The following is a 17,775-nucleotide window of genomic DNA, read 5'->3' as shown; positions in this document are numbered from 1 at the left end:
TACCTGATTCCAAAGGACTCATAAGAACTGTTAAACTTAAGACAAAGACTTGTTTCTTGGAAAGACCTATTACCAAACTTTGCCTGCTATTGGAAGATGCAGAAAATTTGATCTGAACCATAGAAGTGACTGCTGAATAATGATGAATCTTCTTTTTTTCTTGTATAGACTAGTTTGGCTCCATTTACATTTAATGTAGGCCTATACGCTGATTTCACGCAGCCGTTATTTTGAAATCGAAAGCGAGGCTCCGGTGGGAAGAAAACCGGAAGTGTCGCCTTTAATCATAGGAGTCGTGAATGCGATGGCGTATTGTTGTGTTTAATGATGTTGTGTCAATTCTAAAACTGTACATACATTTCTTTCATACTTTAGACTATATACAGTGAAATTTATTTATAAATAAAATAATTTTTTTATATATAATTCAGAGAGTAAAAAACGAAGCAGGAATGAACTATATACATATCCTATATTAGAAATTATCTTCCAATAGTGTAAATCGCGGCAGCAGCTTCAGGTTGGTAGTCCAAGGCATTGTTGTTTATCTGTACTTCCGGGGTTCTTCCCACCGGAGCCTCACTTTCAAGTTCAAAATGGCGGCTGCGTGAAATCAGCGTATTGTAATTGATGCTTAAATGCTCAATTAGGGGCTGGGTGTAGGATCCATACTTACCACCTTATTTCATTTTTATGAATTTGTTAATTTAAATATCAGTATGTTATATTGTTAATTGTGTTTATTTCTCTGAGTGTGAGCCCTCTATAGGTGAGAGGGAAAAGGATGTTTAAAAAGGATAGGCCACCCCTGACAGGAGGGGGGCGCTGGTGCCAGAGCATACGGTCTTTTGACCGTGCACATGGAGCTAGGGTGGCATGGTGCAACAAACCTGCCAGCGGCCTTAAAGTAGTTTGCTTTGTTTTATGTTACAATGCATCTTTATTTTTGATTTAATAAACTTCAGTTATTTGTTTGGAACATCAACACGCCTCTCTGGATCTATGTATGGTACTTTGCACGAGTCAGAATCATAGCATCAACATCTCCCACAGTGGACAAGAAACAAGGATTAAAAATATGAAACTCGTTTTTACCACTACATATGGTATAATGCTTACAGACCGAATGAGGAATGGCAGTGACACCATTATGGCGTCAGCATAAAGGATTTTTGCCAAGGTTTTGAGTAAAGGCTCTTAGGGGAACCGATACAGATAATGAATTGGCCCAAGTAGGTCTGATATCGTGTCTAGGTCCCACAGCTTCTGATGACATGATGGATGTCATAAACAACCAGGGCGTCACAATTTAAGAATCGACTTCCTTGCAATTTGAGAGTTGGAATTGGAACTGAGTTGGCTACACCCCACAGGAAGTTGAATTCGAATGACAAGAACAGGATTTCTTATTACTGAACTGTCAAATGGCTCTTTTTACTCTGGTGAAAGAATAAATAAATAGAAATGATATAACTGATAACTGATTGTTATTAAAAAAACACACACCTATTATCTTACAATCCTTCTTAACTTCTTTATGGATAATGGTGACACCCAGAGCCTGGGACGAGGTGCTGTGACTGGGGACAGAGTGGTGCATTTGAGGCTGAAGGATTCTGGAGGCCAGGGTGTCAAACACAACTTCTTTGAGAAAGTTTCAGTTTCCCATAACTAAGCTGAGAATCGGTGGTTTCCACACGTATGCATGTGGTGTGCGTCATCAAATGAGACATTAAGCATAGAGACAATTAAGTTATTCCTATTTTCCCCTTGAATCTGTGATTATTTCACTATAATTAGCTAAAAAGGTATGTAGCCTATCGCAATGTTCAGTTTGTGATATTTGTGTTGTAAGAGTAGTAGTATGTCTTCTATTATTACAAATGTACCGTATTTAAATGTATTTTAATACTAGTTGACCATCTTGGACCATGCATCAACTGACCAGCTTGGACCCACTAATTACTTGCTTGAACCAGCTACAGTAATTACCAGCTTGGAATAAACTGAGAAGCAGCATGGATCGGCTAATGACCAGAGTAAACCAGCTAATGACCAGCTTTAACCAACTAATGACCAGCTTGGACAAGCTGAGGACTAGCTTGGACCAGCTAATTACCAGCGTGACTAAAGCTTTAACCAACTAATAATAACTAGCTTGAACTAGTTAATGACGAGTTTCAACCAGCTAGAAACCAGCTTCTACGTTCCAAAACAGCCAGCATAAGATGGATTTTCCAACAGGCTTGACATTTAAAAAATTGTTTTTATGGGGGGAAACTTACAGCACATGGAGAAAATTATAACCTCGGTGCTGACATTAATTCTGGGACAAGGACATTGGGAGACCTTTATGAGTGGGACATCCACAGGAAATTAAGCTTATCTTTTATGTCTTAACTAAATAAATGGAAAATGATGATGTTTTTCCTTGAGTTGCTTGTGAAATCAAAGAAAGAAAGTGAGTGTTTATTTCAGCTCTAATGTAACGCTTGAGCTGACTCAGTGTTGTCACTTGGCTCAGTGTGCTGGGTTCCTTGAAGTGGTTAGAAAAGGACAGGAAGTCTTTTACACGCCCCAAGCATCATGCGTATTTATCAACTCAATAATCAACATAAATACAGAGAGACAGATGAAGGGGGAAGCTGAGAAAATGACAGGTGAAAGAGTGGGAACATGAAACTGCACACGTACCTCCATTAAATAAACAGTCTCTCTCCCTCGCTCTATGTGTAAACTGTCACGGTATAACCTCTAAGGTACTTTCACACAAACAGCCCTATACAATAAACAGACCCAGACTGCAATGTTAGTTTAAACTATGATTAAACACTTGCACTTGCAAACATAGACCCTACTTCTTTATTGTGTGTGTTAGCATGGGTGCTAAATGCTAGCATTATTTGGTCTTCTGAGACAGAATTGTGGAAAAGAGAATGGATAGTCTATAGAAATAGAAGGGAAGTGAAAGCAGTTTCGAAAAGAACAATTTGTTTGTTTGTATCTATCCCAGATGCTGGACCACTCAGGTGCGCCTATGCTACCCTAAGTTACCCTAATTGTTGGCAGCTCAAGTGCTTCATGTAATTCATTGGATTTTGGAACTATCTCATTGTTTTTAAGATTTCTTACAGAATGACATTAATGATGATAGACTAGATCTCTATTTCTTAGGCATTCATGACAAATTTAAAATGACAATATACTGTCACCTAGTGGTTTGACACTCAAAGTACACTTTGTTGCAAACAACACATTTAAGGCAATAATCAAGTAAAAAATATATAAATATAATACAAACTAGTTACATAAGTATAAGTAGTTATAAGTAATTATAATTATTAAAATCTATGCAATCTGTTACCCCCCTATCAGTATATTTTAAGTTGTAGATTTAGTCATTTTAGTACCTCAACTTAAACTTATTTATTTCAGTTAGTTGTCAAGGAACAAGTTTAACTTTATGGTTTTCATCTAATAATTATATTTTATTTTATTTAAGCTTAATTTAAATTTTAAGTCATTTAAAGTGATTGAATGACTTTAAATGATTTTGTTTCTAGTTTTAGTGAACAATAACAACAGTAATTCCAAACACTTCTCTGCTTACTCAGCTGTGTTCATGGACTCAAGCGCTTCTAGAGTGATGGATACACCAAGGTTGCTGTTAATTAGCAGTGAGACAAAAAAAGTGAGTTTCAAAAAGTGCAATCATTTCCTCGCAAAAAACAATGTTCTTGTTAGCTGGTTATTCAGTGTTTCACTGCATGCCAAAGTAATTTGTTATCCTGGGGACAGCAGCACAACCCCATTATGATATATATATATATATATATATATATATATATATATATATATATATATATATATATATATATATATATAACTTCTGAAGGTTATCTGGAAGAGCGTTGCCCCAATTACAATTTCAGAACTTCCTATTGAATTGTTCTGCTCTGTGAAGCCTATTATTTGAAACCAACCAGCCATAAACCACAGAAATGAATGAATCTGATGTAATCACATACTGATGCAATAGATTATGGAATCAAGTTTTAATCATTATACAAACAAAGAGATTCCTGTTGTGTGTGTGTGTGTGTGTGTGTGTGTGTGTGTGTGTGTGTGTGTAAGCAACACTCAAGGCAATTAATCAATCAAAGCATAATTTTTGAAAGCCAAGAATGGATCTGGCTCCTGAAAGAGCTGCAAAGGAATTATTTAAATAATTGTCTTTTGATGATTTGTATTGTTTGCACTGGGAATAATCTGGGAATCTGATCAACAACACTGGACACTCTGGCACAGTGTCTTCCTTCAAAGAGCTGCTCTCAGTCTTCATTAGTGGCTTCATTAGCGTTCTCACATCTCTGAGCACTCGTAATCAGGTTGATGATGAGAACTGGGTATTTCACGGCTCAAGTTGCCAACTGAAAGAATTATCGATTGAGTTATCTTTATTTTTTGTTTAAAAAAAATGTATCCATTGTGTTGTCTTTATTTTTAGTAAAATAAATATATGCCTGTAAAAGCAAAATTTGTCCAAAATTGTACAATTTGTTGTAGTTGTATATATATATATGTATATACACTCACCTAAAGGATTATTAGGAACACCTGTTCAATTTTTCATTAATGCAATTATCTAATCAACCAATCACATGGCAGTTGCTTCAATGCATTTAGGGGTGTGGTCCTGGTCAAGACAATCTCCTGAACTCCAAACTGAATGTCAGAATGGGAAAGAAAGGTGATTTAAGCAATTTTGAGCGTGGCATGGTTGTTGGTGCCAGACGGGCCAGTCTGAGTATTTCACAATCTGCTCAGTTACTGGGATTTTCACGCACAACCATTTCTAGGGTTTACAAAGAATGGTGTGAAAAGGGAAAAACATCCAGTATGCGGCAGTCCTGTGGGCGAAAATGCCTTGTTGATGCTAGAGGTCAGAGGAGAATGGGCCGACTGATTCAAGCTGATAGAAGAGCAACTTTGACTGAAATAACCACTCGTTACAACCGAGGTATGCAGCAAAGCATTTGTGAAGCCACAACACGCACAACCTTGAGGCGGATGGGCTACAACAGCAGAAGACCCCACCGGGTACCACTCATCTCCACTACAAATAGGAAAAAGAGGCTACAATTTGCACGAGCTCACCAAAATTGGACAGCTGAAGACTGGAAAAATGTTGCCTGGTCTGATGAGTCTCGATTTCTGTTGAGACATTCAGATGGTAGAGTCAGAATTTGGCGTAAACAGAATGAGAACATGGATCCATCATGCCTTGTTACCACTGTGCAGGCTGGTGGTGGTGGTGTAATGGTGTGGGGGATGTTTTCTTGGCACACTTTAGGCCCCTTAGTGCCAATTGGGCATCGTTTAAATGCCACGGCCTACCTGAGCATTGTTTCTGACCATGTCCATCCCTTTATGACCACCATGTACCCATCCTCTGATGGCTACTTCCAGCAGGATAATGCACCATGTCACAAAGCTCCAATCATTTCAAATTGGTTTCTTGAACATGACAATGAGTTCACTGTACTAAAATGGCCCCCACAGTCACCAGATCTCAACCCAATAGAGCATCTTTGGGATGTGGTGGAACGGGAGCTTCGTGCCCTGGATGTGCATCCCACAAATCTCCATCAACTGCAAGATGCTATCCTATCAATATGGGCCAACATTTCTAAAGAATGCTTTCAGCACCTTGTTGAATCAATGCCACGTAGAATTAAGGCAGTTCTGAAGGCGAAAGGGGGTCAAACACAGTATTAGTATGGTGTCCCTAATAATCCTTTAGGTGAGTGTATATATATATAGACATACATACATACGTATATTTATTTACAGTATGTAGTGTGTGTGTGTTAAGCCTATTCGTGTAAGCCTATACTTGTATTATTTTTTATCAAATCTATAAATATATGCTAACTAAAATATGAAACGCTACAATAATTTTTAAAAAGGACTTATTTTTTTGTACTTCTGAAGTGAACAAACTTTAAACACTTGAGAAGCAAGTGTGTATTATCTGCTATTGTATATTGGTAATACTGTATATTCTTTTTATTCATAAATAAATATATTAAATAGGCCTATATATAAATATAATATAAACAAAAAAAAATTCTTAATAAATCTGTAGTATTTTATATTATACATCTATTAATATGATCGAGTTAAATATGATAAATATTTAAAATATATATTTTATTTATATATATTTTTTTCAATATATTTTTGTATGCAAATTTGCACAAAACATTTTCCATTGATCTTGTTCCCTACAGAGGCCTCGTCATTTGGCTGAACACAGGGGTGCAGAATTCTGGGTGATGGTCCCAGGACTTGTGGGATTGATGGTGAGAGCACCAGATGGCTCATTAGTGGCACTGCACCAAGCTGGCACTGTAGGGAATACCGGATTCACCAAGCTAAACCAACATCTCCAGACGCTATAAAAGGAGTTCATGCAATTTAGGCCTAAACACAGACAGACAAACACGCATATCATACATGCATGGACCACTCACTCATTTACACACACACTCGACAATGTCACTCATACAAAAGCACACACATTTTTGATTAGAGCGAGGTAGGCCTATATGCAATAACTCATATTGACAGCCGCCTGAGCAACTTGGCTCGGTGCAACAGGAAAGCAAATCTAATCATTGTACGGTCTAAAAATAACTCCTTTCTCGCTCTCGCTCACTTTTGTTCATGTTTATCTCACCCTCCCTCTACACGGCTCCTTCTGTTTGCTGTCTCACAGCATATTGTCTTTCTCTGCCAACTGACAGCGTAACTGTTTCTGCTCATCTGTCTTTGCCGCCGTTCTGGATGTGCCAAGTTCAGGAGCACACGGGCGAATGCAAGTAACGTCTGTTTTTTGTTTCACGAACACGGTGAGAGTGTTATTGTCGTTAAATGGCACTTTCGGGTGTGGCAGTCTCGTGGAGGGGGTTATACACAGCTCAAAAGTCCCCTTGAGATTTTTATTGACTATTTGAGCTGATATAACAAATTGAAACAGTAGAGGGCGCCACAAGAATATGATCAGGGGTTTTCAAGGTATTATTAAAGACGATATTCGAAACCATTTAATTCTTTCCCATGATATTTCTTTCTCTCTCTCACTGTCTAGATGTCAAACTCAACTTATTAAGAGTCAATACAAGAGTCAAAATATCTTAAAATGACTTGAATTTTCACTGGAATCTGATGAAACTTCATGTGAGCCAATCGATATCTGTCATAGAGCCACTCAAAACATGACCAGTGAAGTAAAAAATGACCTGTTCTGTCTGCTACTGTCTTGTTTTTGATTTGTCAGATGATTCAGTCATCTATTTCTCATCATTTGCTGAAAGAGGTGTGACATTCTGAGCAACGGGGCTGTTTGAGAGAAAATAGAACAATGGTTGTAGATGACAGCCAGCTTTGTGTGTTCCACGCTCGGGCACAATGCCATATCATTCTACCTGACAGCTATCATTATTTTCTCTGATTTTCTGTCTCGTTCCTTCGCTGCTCCTGTTATATTTCTTGTGTTTTGATCATCTTCAAATTTTCCATGCATTTTACACTCTATAATATATGAGAAAAAGGCATTTAGGAGGGTTGAGAGAGAGAGAGAGAGAGAGAGAGAGAGAGAAATAATAAATGGGAAAAAAAGCAAAGCATCTCTGTCCCTACAGGCCTTGGGGCAAAGACCGCACTCTTTTCCTTCAGACAGACTAATTTCCATAGTCATGAATTATTCAAATCATTCAGCCTTGACACTCGGGTCCAACTACAACATACACACACTTTTGCTGCAATAACACACGGGGGTCCAAAACAATATTTTTAAAGAGACACTGCATTAATGATGTTTCTCATGTTACCCAGAGCGTCCTCTGAAGGCAAAGCTTTTCTTACTTCAAAGACCTCGGCTACCTGTGGATGACAGAAGAATTTGGTGGGTTTATGAAGGTCAATCGGTTAAATAACTCAAAGCCTGCCAAATTAAAGCATCAGGAAGGTTCAAAAGTCAAGAAGTTTTCTGAGTTGATCATTTTGTGCAAATTTTGTACATTTTTAATGTTATTAAAATTATGATTTTTATAATGAATATTTACAACACTGGCACCATTTTGTTTATTATTATTATTATTATTATTATTTTCTCTTTTTTGTCACTGTTTTTGTGTATTCATGCTTTGGCAATATCACATGCAAAATAATCATGTCAATAAAATACCTTGAATTTGAAAATTTTATAATTATACTTTTAATTAAAATGTTACATTTATTGATTTTAAATTTTATTGTAGCCTACTTCATTTTATCTATTAAATGTACTATTTTATTACAATTATTGACCCCTGTTTGTTTTTTGTTGTTGTTTTTTTCTGTTTTGATGTAGGCTATTGATTTTTTTTTTGAAACATTGCTTGTCAAACTGTTAAACTGCATTATTCTTATCTGAATATTAATCTTCAAAACAGCACCAAAAACATTGGACTAATGAAAGAGGTGAGCTTAAATATGTTGTCGCAACACAATTTTCTGGGTCCATCCTTAATATCTGTCCTTTGATTATGATTTACAATTGGTTTGGCCTTAATCTCAGTCTCAGCATGAGCCAGATTACCGCAAATCTCAGATTTAGTGTAGGTGGGAGAGGAAAGGATCATTCTTTGATTCCAGCTCAGGCTTCACAGAGGGCCTGTGGGGGACCTCAAGGATGTTTGAAGCAAGGTTGGAGCAAAGAACTATTTCTGATTCCCACTTCCACTTTGGAAAAGGCATTTTTCAAGCACTTTTGTAGACTGATACAGGAGGAATGGGTCTGATAACGGAAGAGAGACTTCAAACAGACCGGGACCTAAACATTTGGAAGAATGTCTCATCACCATCAGAGATAAAAAGTAGATAAATCCTTACCAAATGACTCAGTGATCACAAGTAGCCACAGTTATTAAAGTATTAAGAGACAATCATGTAGTAAAGGAACAACCATTGAAGCTGTCTGTTTTATACTGCAATTTCTTAATGTATTAACTTTACTGAGACTAATATTTCTGGTACCATGCATATTTTGTTTTATTTTGTGATAGTTTTTTTTTTGTAAATTAATAATTTAGCAACATTGCATGCCATAGGCTAAAGTTGAAATTAATCTCAGTTATCTGTTATATTTTATTATTATTTAGGCCTACAATTTATTTGAATGTATCTTATTTCATTATGTCATTGTACTGAAACGTTGGCAATATTACATGCAAAAGTATGCCATTCATAACTTGAAATTGATAAAGAGATAGATAGAGACCAATAGAGAGAGAGAGGGAGAGCGCGCGCGCGCGTGTGCGGGTGGGTGAGAGAGCGCGCGAGTGCTCCCTCTGGTCAGTCGGGCAGGTCCAGATGAGTCCTGTATGTCCTCATCCATCAGCTGTGGGGACTTTTGCTCTACCGATTTTCCTTCAAAACTCACACAGGTCTCAGTGAACATTCAGACTTAACGCGCACCTGGCGGTTGATCTGAAGCCCATCCTACAGGGCGTGGAAGAATTGTTTTCGACACTGGATTCCCAACATCGCCCATAGTTCTTCGGATTTCCCTAACAAAGTGTACTGCCTCCCCGGCTTTTTTCCTAAGGAATACTGGTTTTTTTTTCTTCTACTAGCTTCAGTGATCTATTTGGGAGACGAATAATGTAAATCTTTCCTCGCGATCGGTCTCTGGCAGTTTACGAACAGAAATCTTGATCTGCCTTCGCGAGTTGTTTCTCCAGAAAGGTGAGTGTTGAACTTTCTGTTTGTTTCAACTGTATGGTTTACATTTTTCAGTCGCGCGTGTTTGTAAACGTTTAAAACAACGTCTGTTCGCTTTATTTCCTTGAGTCTCGCGCGTTACTTACGGCTTTAACTGTTATCGTTACGTTTGGGAAATTCTTGTTAATTAAATCAGATGATTTATGTGATTTAAGTGGATTCACAGTTACCGCTTTTGAAGCTTTGTAACACTTACAACTGAAACATCGTGTCTAACTGACATGCAACTTTGTAGCGTATTGTTTCAGTTTTACGTTGATTGTTTAAATATGTAAATAAGCGATTAAGCACGCTCTGGCGTTGCGAGAATGTGGAAAGATATGCGACGTCGATTAGCCTATGTTCCTTACAAAAAGTACCATGGTACTGATAGCTATTCTTTACCACAGTGTTTACGTGTATTCCAGGGTACTTCCAAGAATTCCATGATACTGTGTCCAAAACACCATAGCAGTACCACGGTATTCAGATAAAAACATGATAGGCTACTATGCTTATGCTTACATGTCAAAAAACATAGAAGTACCATGATACTTTTGTTAAGTGCCACAATTTGGCTTCTATTCACTCGTATTTTTGCCTTCAAATCTTTGAGGTCTTAAAGAAACAAGATTTTCGGGATTAACACAAATTTGCATGTTGTTGATCGTATAACACAAACTGCTCTCCTTTACTCATCCTGTTGGCTTTTTGTAGCCGGATGTTTGTTCCTGTAACACTGTGCTGATGCTTGACATATGTTTTCTTAATAGTACATCTGGCCCATTCCCACCTAAGATGCTCTTTAGTAATGTGAAACAAGGTTTAATGATGGGATATTTAGTTCTACATGTTGTGTTTGATTGGCCGTGAACCATTTGTCACAGCCCGAAGAAAGCACAGCTATCTCTGTTCCTGTCGTCATCATCTGAAGAGTTTCACTTACCTTCATTTCATTTTCTCCCGGCTTGTTTATTCTCCCAATTACACCCAGCTCTCATATTATACAAGCTGTTGTGATAAAATCAACTGTAATGAGGTAATCAAATTTCCCTTTGCTCTGTAATTGGATGGCTGCGTTGCTGTTTGTATTGCAGTGAAGTTCATTGCTGACAATGTTACACAACTGATCACTTTGAATGTTTATTTATGAGTTAAAGGCATATTACGGTAAAGCGTTGAACCTTTTTACTTGAATGTTCAAGTCCAAGTGTAGTCGTGGTGTACAGGTGTTCAACTTGAAAAGCTCACCTGGATGGTTATTCCAGATTGACATTCAATCTCAGTCTTTGACATTGACAGTAGACGACATCTAATACTAATACGCAATGTTTCTGTGTGCTTAATCCTTATAAAAACCCATCCTAACCACAATCCCAACTACCTCTTATAATATAAAGAGCAGTAGTGTTTTTGATTTCATTCATTTCAGTGGGATTGCATGAATGTGATGACTGTTATTAGTGGAATATTAGCTCCATTAAAGGGGGGTTATTAACAATTAACACTCACATGCAATAAGACTTTTGGTCATCTTCAAAACATAAAAGAAGATATTTTTCATAATATCTGAGAGATTTCTGTCTCTCCATTGAAAGACTTCTGCGATCTCTTTATGAACGTTTTGAAGTGTCCGAATTTTGGGTGAATAGACTTGCAATCGGCTTGTTAAGTCTGACACGTTACGCTTCACTGTTTCAGATGCCAAAAGCAAACTACTGAAAAATCATAATCCTAACCTTTGTCTCTATACTGAAATCCCAGATGGCCAGACAGTGATTTATCTTTTATAAATCGTTAAAATATTGCTGTCCGTGAGACCAGAGACTCTAGCGTGCGTGCACTGTGAATTTATAAAAGCTTAGCTTAAATGTGCACTATGAATAAATATTGCTCATGGCTGTTGAGATGGTATTCTCACTTGAGTGGAGGCTTGGACCTGGAAACGGTATTCTGTTCCCTGGAATACAGTATTTACGACTTAACAAGTGGATGGAGGGACAAAAATCTCTGAGATTTCATTCAAAAATATTTTCATTTGTGTTCTGAAGATGAACAAAGTCTTATGGGTTTTGAACAACATGAAGGTGAATAAATAATAACAGATTTAAATAATATGTGGAAATATTCATAAACTTGAAACCCAATTTGCCCTAATTATTAGGCCTATATAAATAAGTTGTTAATTATTAAAGTCATTTGTACATAAACGGGCGCAAAACGGGCTTTATTTGGATTCTTCCGTATGAGAAGGATCCTGTAGCTTGAGTGATTCAGAGCAGGAAGTCATTCGGCCCCCTCAAGGTCAAAGATCAATGGTCAAAAACAGAGAGCGTGGAGAGAGAGAGAGAGAGAGAGAGTGCTCTTTTTACCCCTCTTTCTTCCTCCATTCTTTTTCTCTTATGAGCAATGACTGTGTTTATTTGTGTTTCTTGTCGAGGAACAAGCACGCAGTACACAGTGGCCTCATTCATGCACTTCCTGAGGACTTTGTGTTTGTATTTGTTCATGTTGGCCATAAAACATGGAGCTGGCTTCTGTGAGTCTTGATTAAAGAATCATGATAATCATGTGAAAACCCTCATCTTCCTGTTTTGAGTCACTGACAAGGTCCTTTTGACTGTGATATCAGTGTTGATTGTTATGAGAGTGACAGTGCTGAATAATTGTCATTAAAGATAGGCGAAGTTGCTGACAGTACAGCATGTTGCTTTGTTTGTACTTCTTCGCGGGGCCTCCTGGATAAGCCCATCTGTGATCTGGATGTTCTCACTTCCTGAGCAACCCACTCATTTATGAGCTAATCATAAAGGCTTTTTTCTCTGGTGTTCTGTATTATGACCGTCAAGAACACATTTGGTGCTGGAATAGTAAAAGGCGAACTGTTTTTGCAAGGTTAGGTACGTTTAATGCTGGGCCGTGCACAGACATTTTGAGGGGCAGTGGCCTAAACCAAAAAAAGGGGCACTAAGGGGGTGGTTGCTTGTTAACACAAATTATCCAGTTATTACAAAACATACAATTAAAAGAGAAGACAGCACACGCTCAAATACATTTTAGACTTTATTGTAGATGTTTTGATAGAACATCACAATCACACATTGCTGATAATAACAGAAACTATTTGCTGTTTTACATTTTTATATTTACCTGTTCTATTTACAGCAACACTTTTTTATTTGGTACCATGTCCTGAAAGATCTTGATAACCTAATTTTTTATGATTCACAATTACACATTGGTGATGATAACAGAAACTATTTACCGTTTTACATTTTGGTATTTACCTTTTCCTTTTACAGCAAAACCTTTCTATTTGGTACCATGTCCTGAAAGATCTTAAAGGTCCCATTGCATGGATTATTTTATTATTTTATTATGTGTCCTGGGGTGCCCTTATAATGTTAGTATGTTTTTAAGATCAAAAGTTGTTATAATTTAGAAATAAAAGGCATATTTCCTAGCCTGATTTTAGCCTCTGATTTGAACGCTCTGTTTGAAGGGGCGTGTCTGCTGTGAGACTTCAGTGTAAACGCCCACTGCTGTGATTGGCTGTAAGACTTCAGTGTAAACGCCCACTGCTGTGATTGGCTGCTGTGAGACTTCAGTGTAAACGCCCACTGCTGTGATTGGCTGACATGCTTGCATATGAAATAGCTAGCATTACATGTGGAACTCTCTCGAATACTTTTACTATTACAGCTATTATACGGTTTTACTATTACAGCTATCGAGATTAACGAATCGTGAGAAGTTTCGTGTGGGGAAGAGGGGCACCTCAGTTGATGAGGGCAGAGGGGCAGTGGCTCTAGCCACCGGGCCACCCCCCTGTGCACGGCCCTGGTTTAATGTTGCTTATAATTATGTAACTCCAATTCATTAATTTTCTCTTTGCGCTGTGGACATGAGTTTTGCATAATATAAAATAAGTTTAGACATTATGCTGAAATGGATCTCAGAACAGGGACCTAAAAATAAATACTTGTCATTTGATTCACCCTCATGTTGTTTTCAAACCTGTATGACTTACTTCCATGGAACTTCTGAAGCCATACTTTGGAATCATTTTGAGTCAGTGTGTTGATCTTGAGAATCAAGAATTCAACAAGTCATCAGACTGGTTTATGAACTGGATCAACTAATACATTGAAAAGATATTGTATGGCTTCAAAAGACTTGGAATATATTGTACAAATCATACAAACTGCTCTTATGGTGCTTTAATGTTCTTTTTGGTGTTTAAAAACCCTAGTCCTCATTTACTTTCTTATATTAAACAAACTGTATTTGTCAGGTTGTTCTTTAAAAAAAAAAGAAGACAATTTTCATTTTGGGGCGAACTATCCCTTTAAATTTTTTTTCTTTTTTTTTTTTTCTTCACAGATAATCTTAATCCCTAGTGGGCGGTTAACTGCTGTGATGGGATCATTAGCTCAGTTGAACTTGAGAAATGGATCAGTTTGATTCATGAACGTATCATTTAAGAACTGTCCGGATCAACCAACTCATTAAAAAGATTTGACTCAGAAGAGCGATTCATTCATAAACTCTCATGAAGGCTGATGTCAAGGCTTAAGAAGACATAGTATATGTTATATTCTAACCATTTTTTTCATACTTTTATGGTGACTCCAGGGTGTTTTGGTCAGAATATTCTATAAAATTCAGCTTTTGTGTTGCACAGAATAAAGAAAGTAAAGAGCAAAAGGGGGTGAGTTAATAATTACAGTTTTCATTTGGAATTTTTATTCTTTATTATCGATATTAACATATAAAAACATAATATGTACGTAACACTAAGTTAATAAAAGTTTGGTGGTGAACTATGCCTTTAAGGTCAGCTGAACTTTGTAGGCCCCGTATGCCCCTGAAAATCTTTCTGCAGGTTGCCCTTCTCTGTCAGCTTTTGCAATTGAAGAAAACATCTTGTCAATTTGAGAAAATCACTTCAGCTCTGAGTCCTCATTTTCTGTGACGCTAATGGATTTCTATGGCCACTAATTTACGCCTATGTCACACTAATGGATCTGCACTTGTAGATTGTGCTGAGAATAATGAAAAAGCTGCACAAAGGCTGATGCCTATCGAGAAGCCGCCACTTTGCCACAATGCCTGATACAACCTCGTCCCCCCTCCAATCAGCTTTATTTAATACAGAATGTGGCTTTCGGCATCATATTTAATTATTGGGAATGAGGTGGAGAGGAAGTGTTAGATAAAGGCATGCCAGGGCATGTTCTAGAGCACAGGTCTTCTGGGGCTGATGCAGGCAGATTCGTTTGCTCACATCACCCTTCTTGTGCATTATCAGGGGACAAAGGTTATGTTTATTTCAGACTTCCGCCTGGACTGCCTGGTGCACTAATGTTTGTGATGAGAGATATCGTTTTGTTGGATCATTGTTTTTTCGTGCCTATGCTTCTACTAAACTTTGTTTATGTTCAGTCACATACTTCAACAGTCATTGATTTGTGTATGGATAACCTCATAGGCGGTGTTCCCTACTGAGAAGGCATAGGCCTGCTTTTTTGAGAGTTATATGATATGAGAGCTGTTTCGCTCCGAGTTAGTGCTCAGTCAATACGTTTTTTTCAACAGCTGATACCTTGAGAGAAGGTAGCTGGTATAATGCTAATGCTAATATACAGTAGCAATTGTAACTAGAAATGTAAGTGCAAAATCGATTATTTGCAGACATTCATGATTTTATTTAATTACTGGTCTTGGTCTTTATCAGCTGATATTGGCATCATACTAATGCTTAAAAAACAATTTAATAATAATTAACGTTAATTTGTGATGCCTAAATTAACATTTGCCATTTAAAATGATTGAGTTTGGTTTTTAGTGTTTTATTTATTTATATTTTAGACCGTATAGTGTAGAATTTGTATTTTGGTAATTTATTGGTTCACGAAAAATGTCTGTAATTGTTAAATTATGGTGCATCCCTAGCTGCAATTTTTACATTTAGTATTTAATTTTAGTATTTATTATTAAAATTAATTGACAAAGATGTTGGCAGGTTGACTAACACATTTTTTGTGTTTTGTGTTTTTTTATTTTGACAATAGAATATAGAATTGTAATAAGTGAATTGCAGGGAATTGTAGGGTATCTCAAAATGTTTGAAAATATATTATCGTCTTGTTGAAATTTTACACTTTGCTCAAATTATTTGTATTATTAATTGACAAAGCTTTTGGTATAGATTGACTTACTAGTTCTTAGTGTTTTAGAATTTTATTGGTCCTTTATCGGTTATCGAAATTTTTTTGAAAAAATATTATCAGTTGTGCTCCTATCCTAGCTTAAATTCAAAACATTAAAAGGCTGTATTAGAAAAATAGCAGATTTTTTTTTTTTTTATTGACGCATATTGGCTGATAAACTGGCCTGGCAGATAAATCAATTTACAGTGCTGGTGAAAGAATGAAATAAAAGGTAATTCAAGGTCACTATAGCTGATGTCTTAAAGGAACTTCAGTTGGTTTACAGAAATCAGGACGTTGTCTCATTCAACTTCATCCTAAAGTGAATTTTTAGACTAGAAAGAGTCCTGAATAGAAAAACTCATGATGTTTGGACTTTGTGTAAAGGTCAGTGTCATCAACACTACTTCTGTTTTGTTTGTGCAAGTTTCTGACAAACTGGATCTGTATAGGCCTCCGTCCTCTGTACCATGACTCAATGAATAGGTATGTCAGCTCTGCGTTTTTTGACCGTACTTGTCATGTCCGTGGGTGTGACTTTACTGCGTGTGTGAGCATTGTCTCTAAATATAGTTGATAGAATTAATTAGTAACTCTGTATCAGCATCTTGCCAAGAGCAACTGAGTGATTTGTCACAGTAATGTCTCTGGTGCATTTCGGGGTTCACTCGAGACAGGCCTCTCAGCTTTTAAACGGTTTGTTTAGAAACCTGTCACCAACCACATATCCATTAGCTGCCCTTGTGGGGTGTTTTGGCAGGTGTGTACATTATCTGTCAGGCTGGGAAAAGTGTGTGTGTGTGTGGCCAAACACGTGGGTGGTGTCAAAGAGTGTGTGAGGTGAGATCACACTTCTTCTCCTGCATGTAAGTGACAGCTGTAAGTCTCCTGGGGACACACACATGATGCCACATCCCCCAATCTCCTACTGTGTCTCACAACACATATGGAGCCTCCCACAAACCCACAACCTGTCGCCCTGTCTGGCTGTCTCTTTTTCCGTAACTAGCGTCTGACAAAAGCTCATAATGAACTCAAGTGGTCATTAGGACGATTGATTGCTTCATTCATTCATCTATTCACCACCTTTATTATGCCTAGAAATGGTATTTAGCATCATGACATGATGATCTGTACCTCAAAAGGCCGTTTTTAATGTAATCACGGTCGCCATTTGGGTTTATTGTTTGTTCGGGAATAAAATGACCGGCATCTTTTACTCTGAATTCAGTTTGCAAGCACTCTGGGGTCAGGTTACGCTTCCATGAACGCTAAATCTCTTTCAACCAGAAACATGAGGACTTTGACCCGGGTTTTACAACGTTACACAATCCTAACAAAAGTCCATTGACTGAGCAGTTATTGAACAAGGTGCTTGTCCTTACAGACACGCTCTGTGTTCTGACTGTTTAAGGAGGCTTCCAAGATTGAAACTATTGCTGTTTTGAAGACCCTCCAACTGAGTTCTCCCTTCCAGCTTGCTTTTTATTCAGGGTTCTGAAAAAACAAAAACAAGAACATGGTCTACTCCCTGCTTGCCAGGAGACAGAGAGAGCGAGAGAGGTGGCAACATCTATTCATCTCTGCCCTAATGTCAGTCAAGTGCTTCTCATTTGCAGAACTTCAAAGCAGACGCTGCTTTTCTGCATTTAGCTCCATCTAATTTGGATGATGAATGCACTTGCGTAACAGTGCGACTTGATGAACCGCACAGGAGCTCAACAGGAGCCGCAGCCGTGCAAAAATGGCATGCACG

At 37.6% G+C, this 17,775-nt stretch overlaps 1 protein-coding gene across 2 annotated transcripts in view; it reads left to right on the top strand.

Moving 5' to 3' along the window:
• The first annotated feature begins 9,419 nt into the window (after positions 1 to 9,419).
• plxnb2a.1 (plexin b2a, tandem duplicate 1) overlaps positions 9,420 to 17,775 on the top strand; it is a 107,348-nt gene continuing 98,992 nt past the window's right edge. For both annotated transcript variants that reach the window (XM_084406941.1, XM_084406940.1), the window contains exon 1: positions 9,420 to 9,792. The gene's annotated coding sequence lies outside the window, so the exon portion shown is untranslated. The remainder of the gene's footprint in view (positions 9,793 to 17,775) is intronic.

This window comes from Rutilus rutilus (genome assembly GCF_951802725.1).
Source record: "Rutilus rutilus genome assembly, chromosome: 4".
Classification (NCBI taxonomy): domain Eukaryota; kingdom Metazoa; phylum Chordata; class Actinopteri; order Cypriniformes; family Leuciscidae; genus Rutilus; species Rutilus rutilus.
The sequence above is the reverse complement of the archived record's forward strand: the minus strand, read 5'-3'. Positions and strand labels throughout refer to the sequence as shown.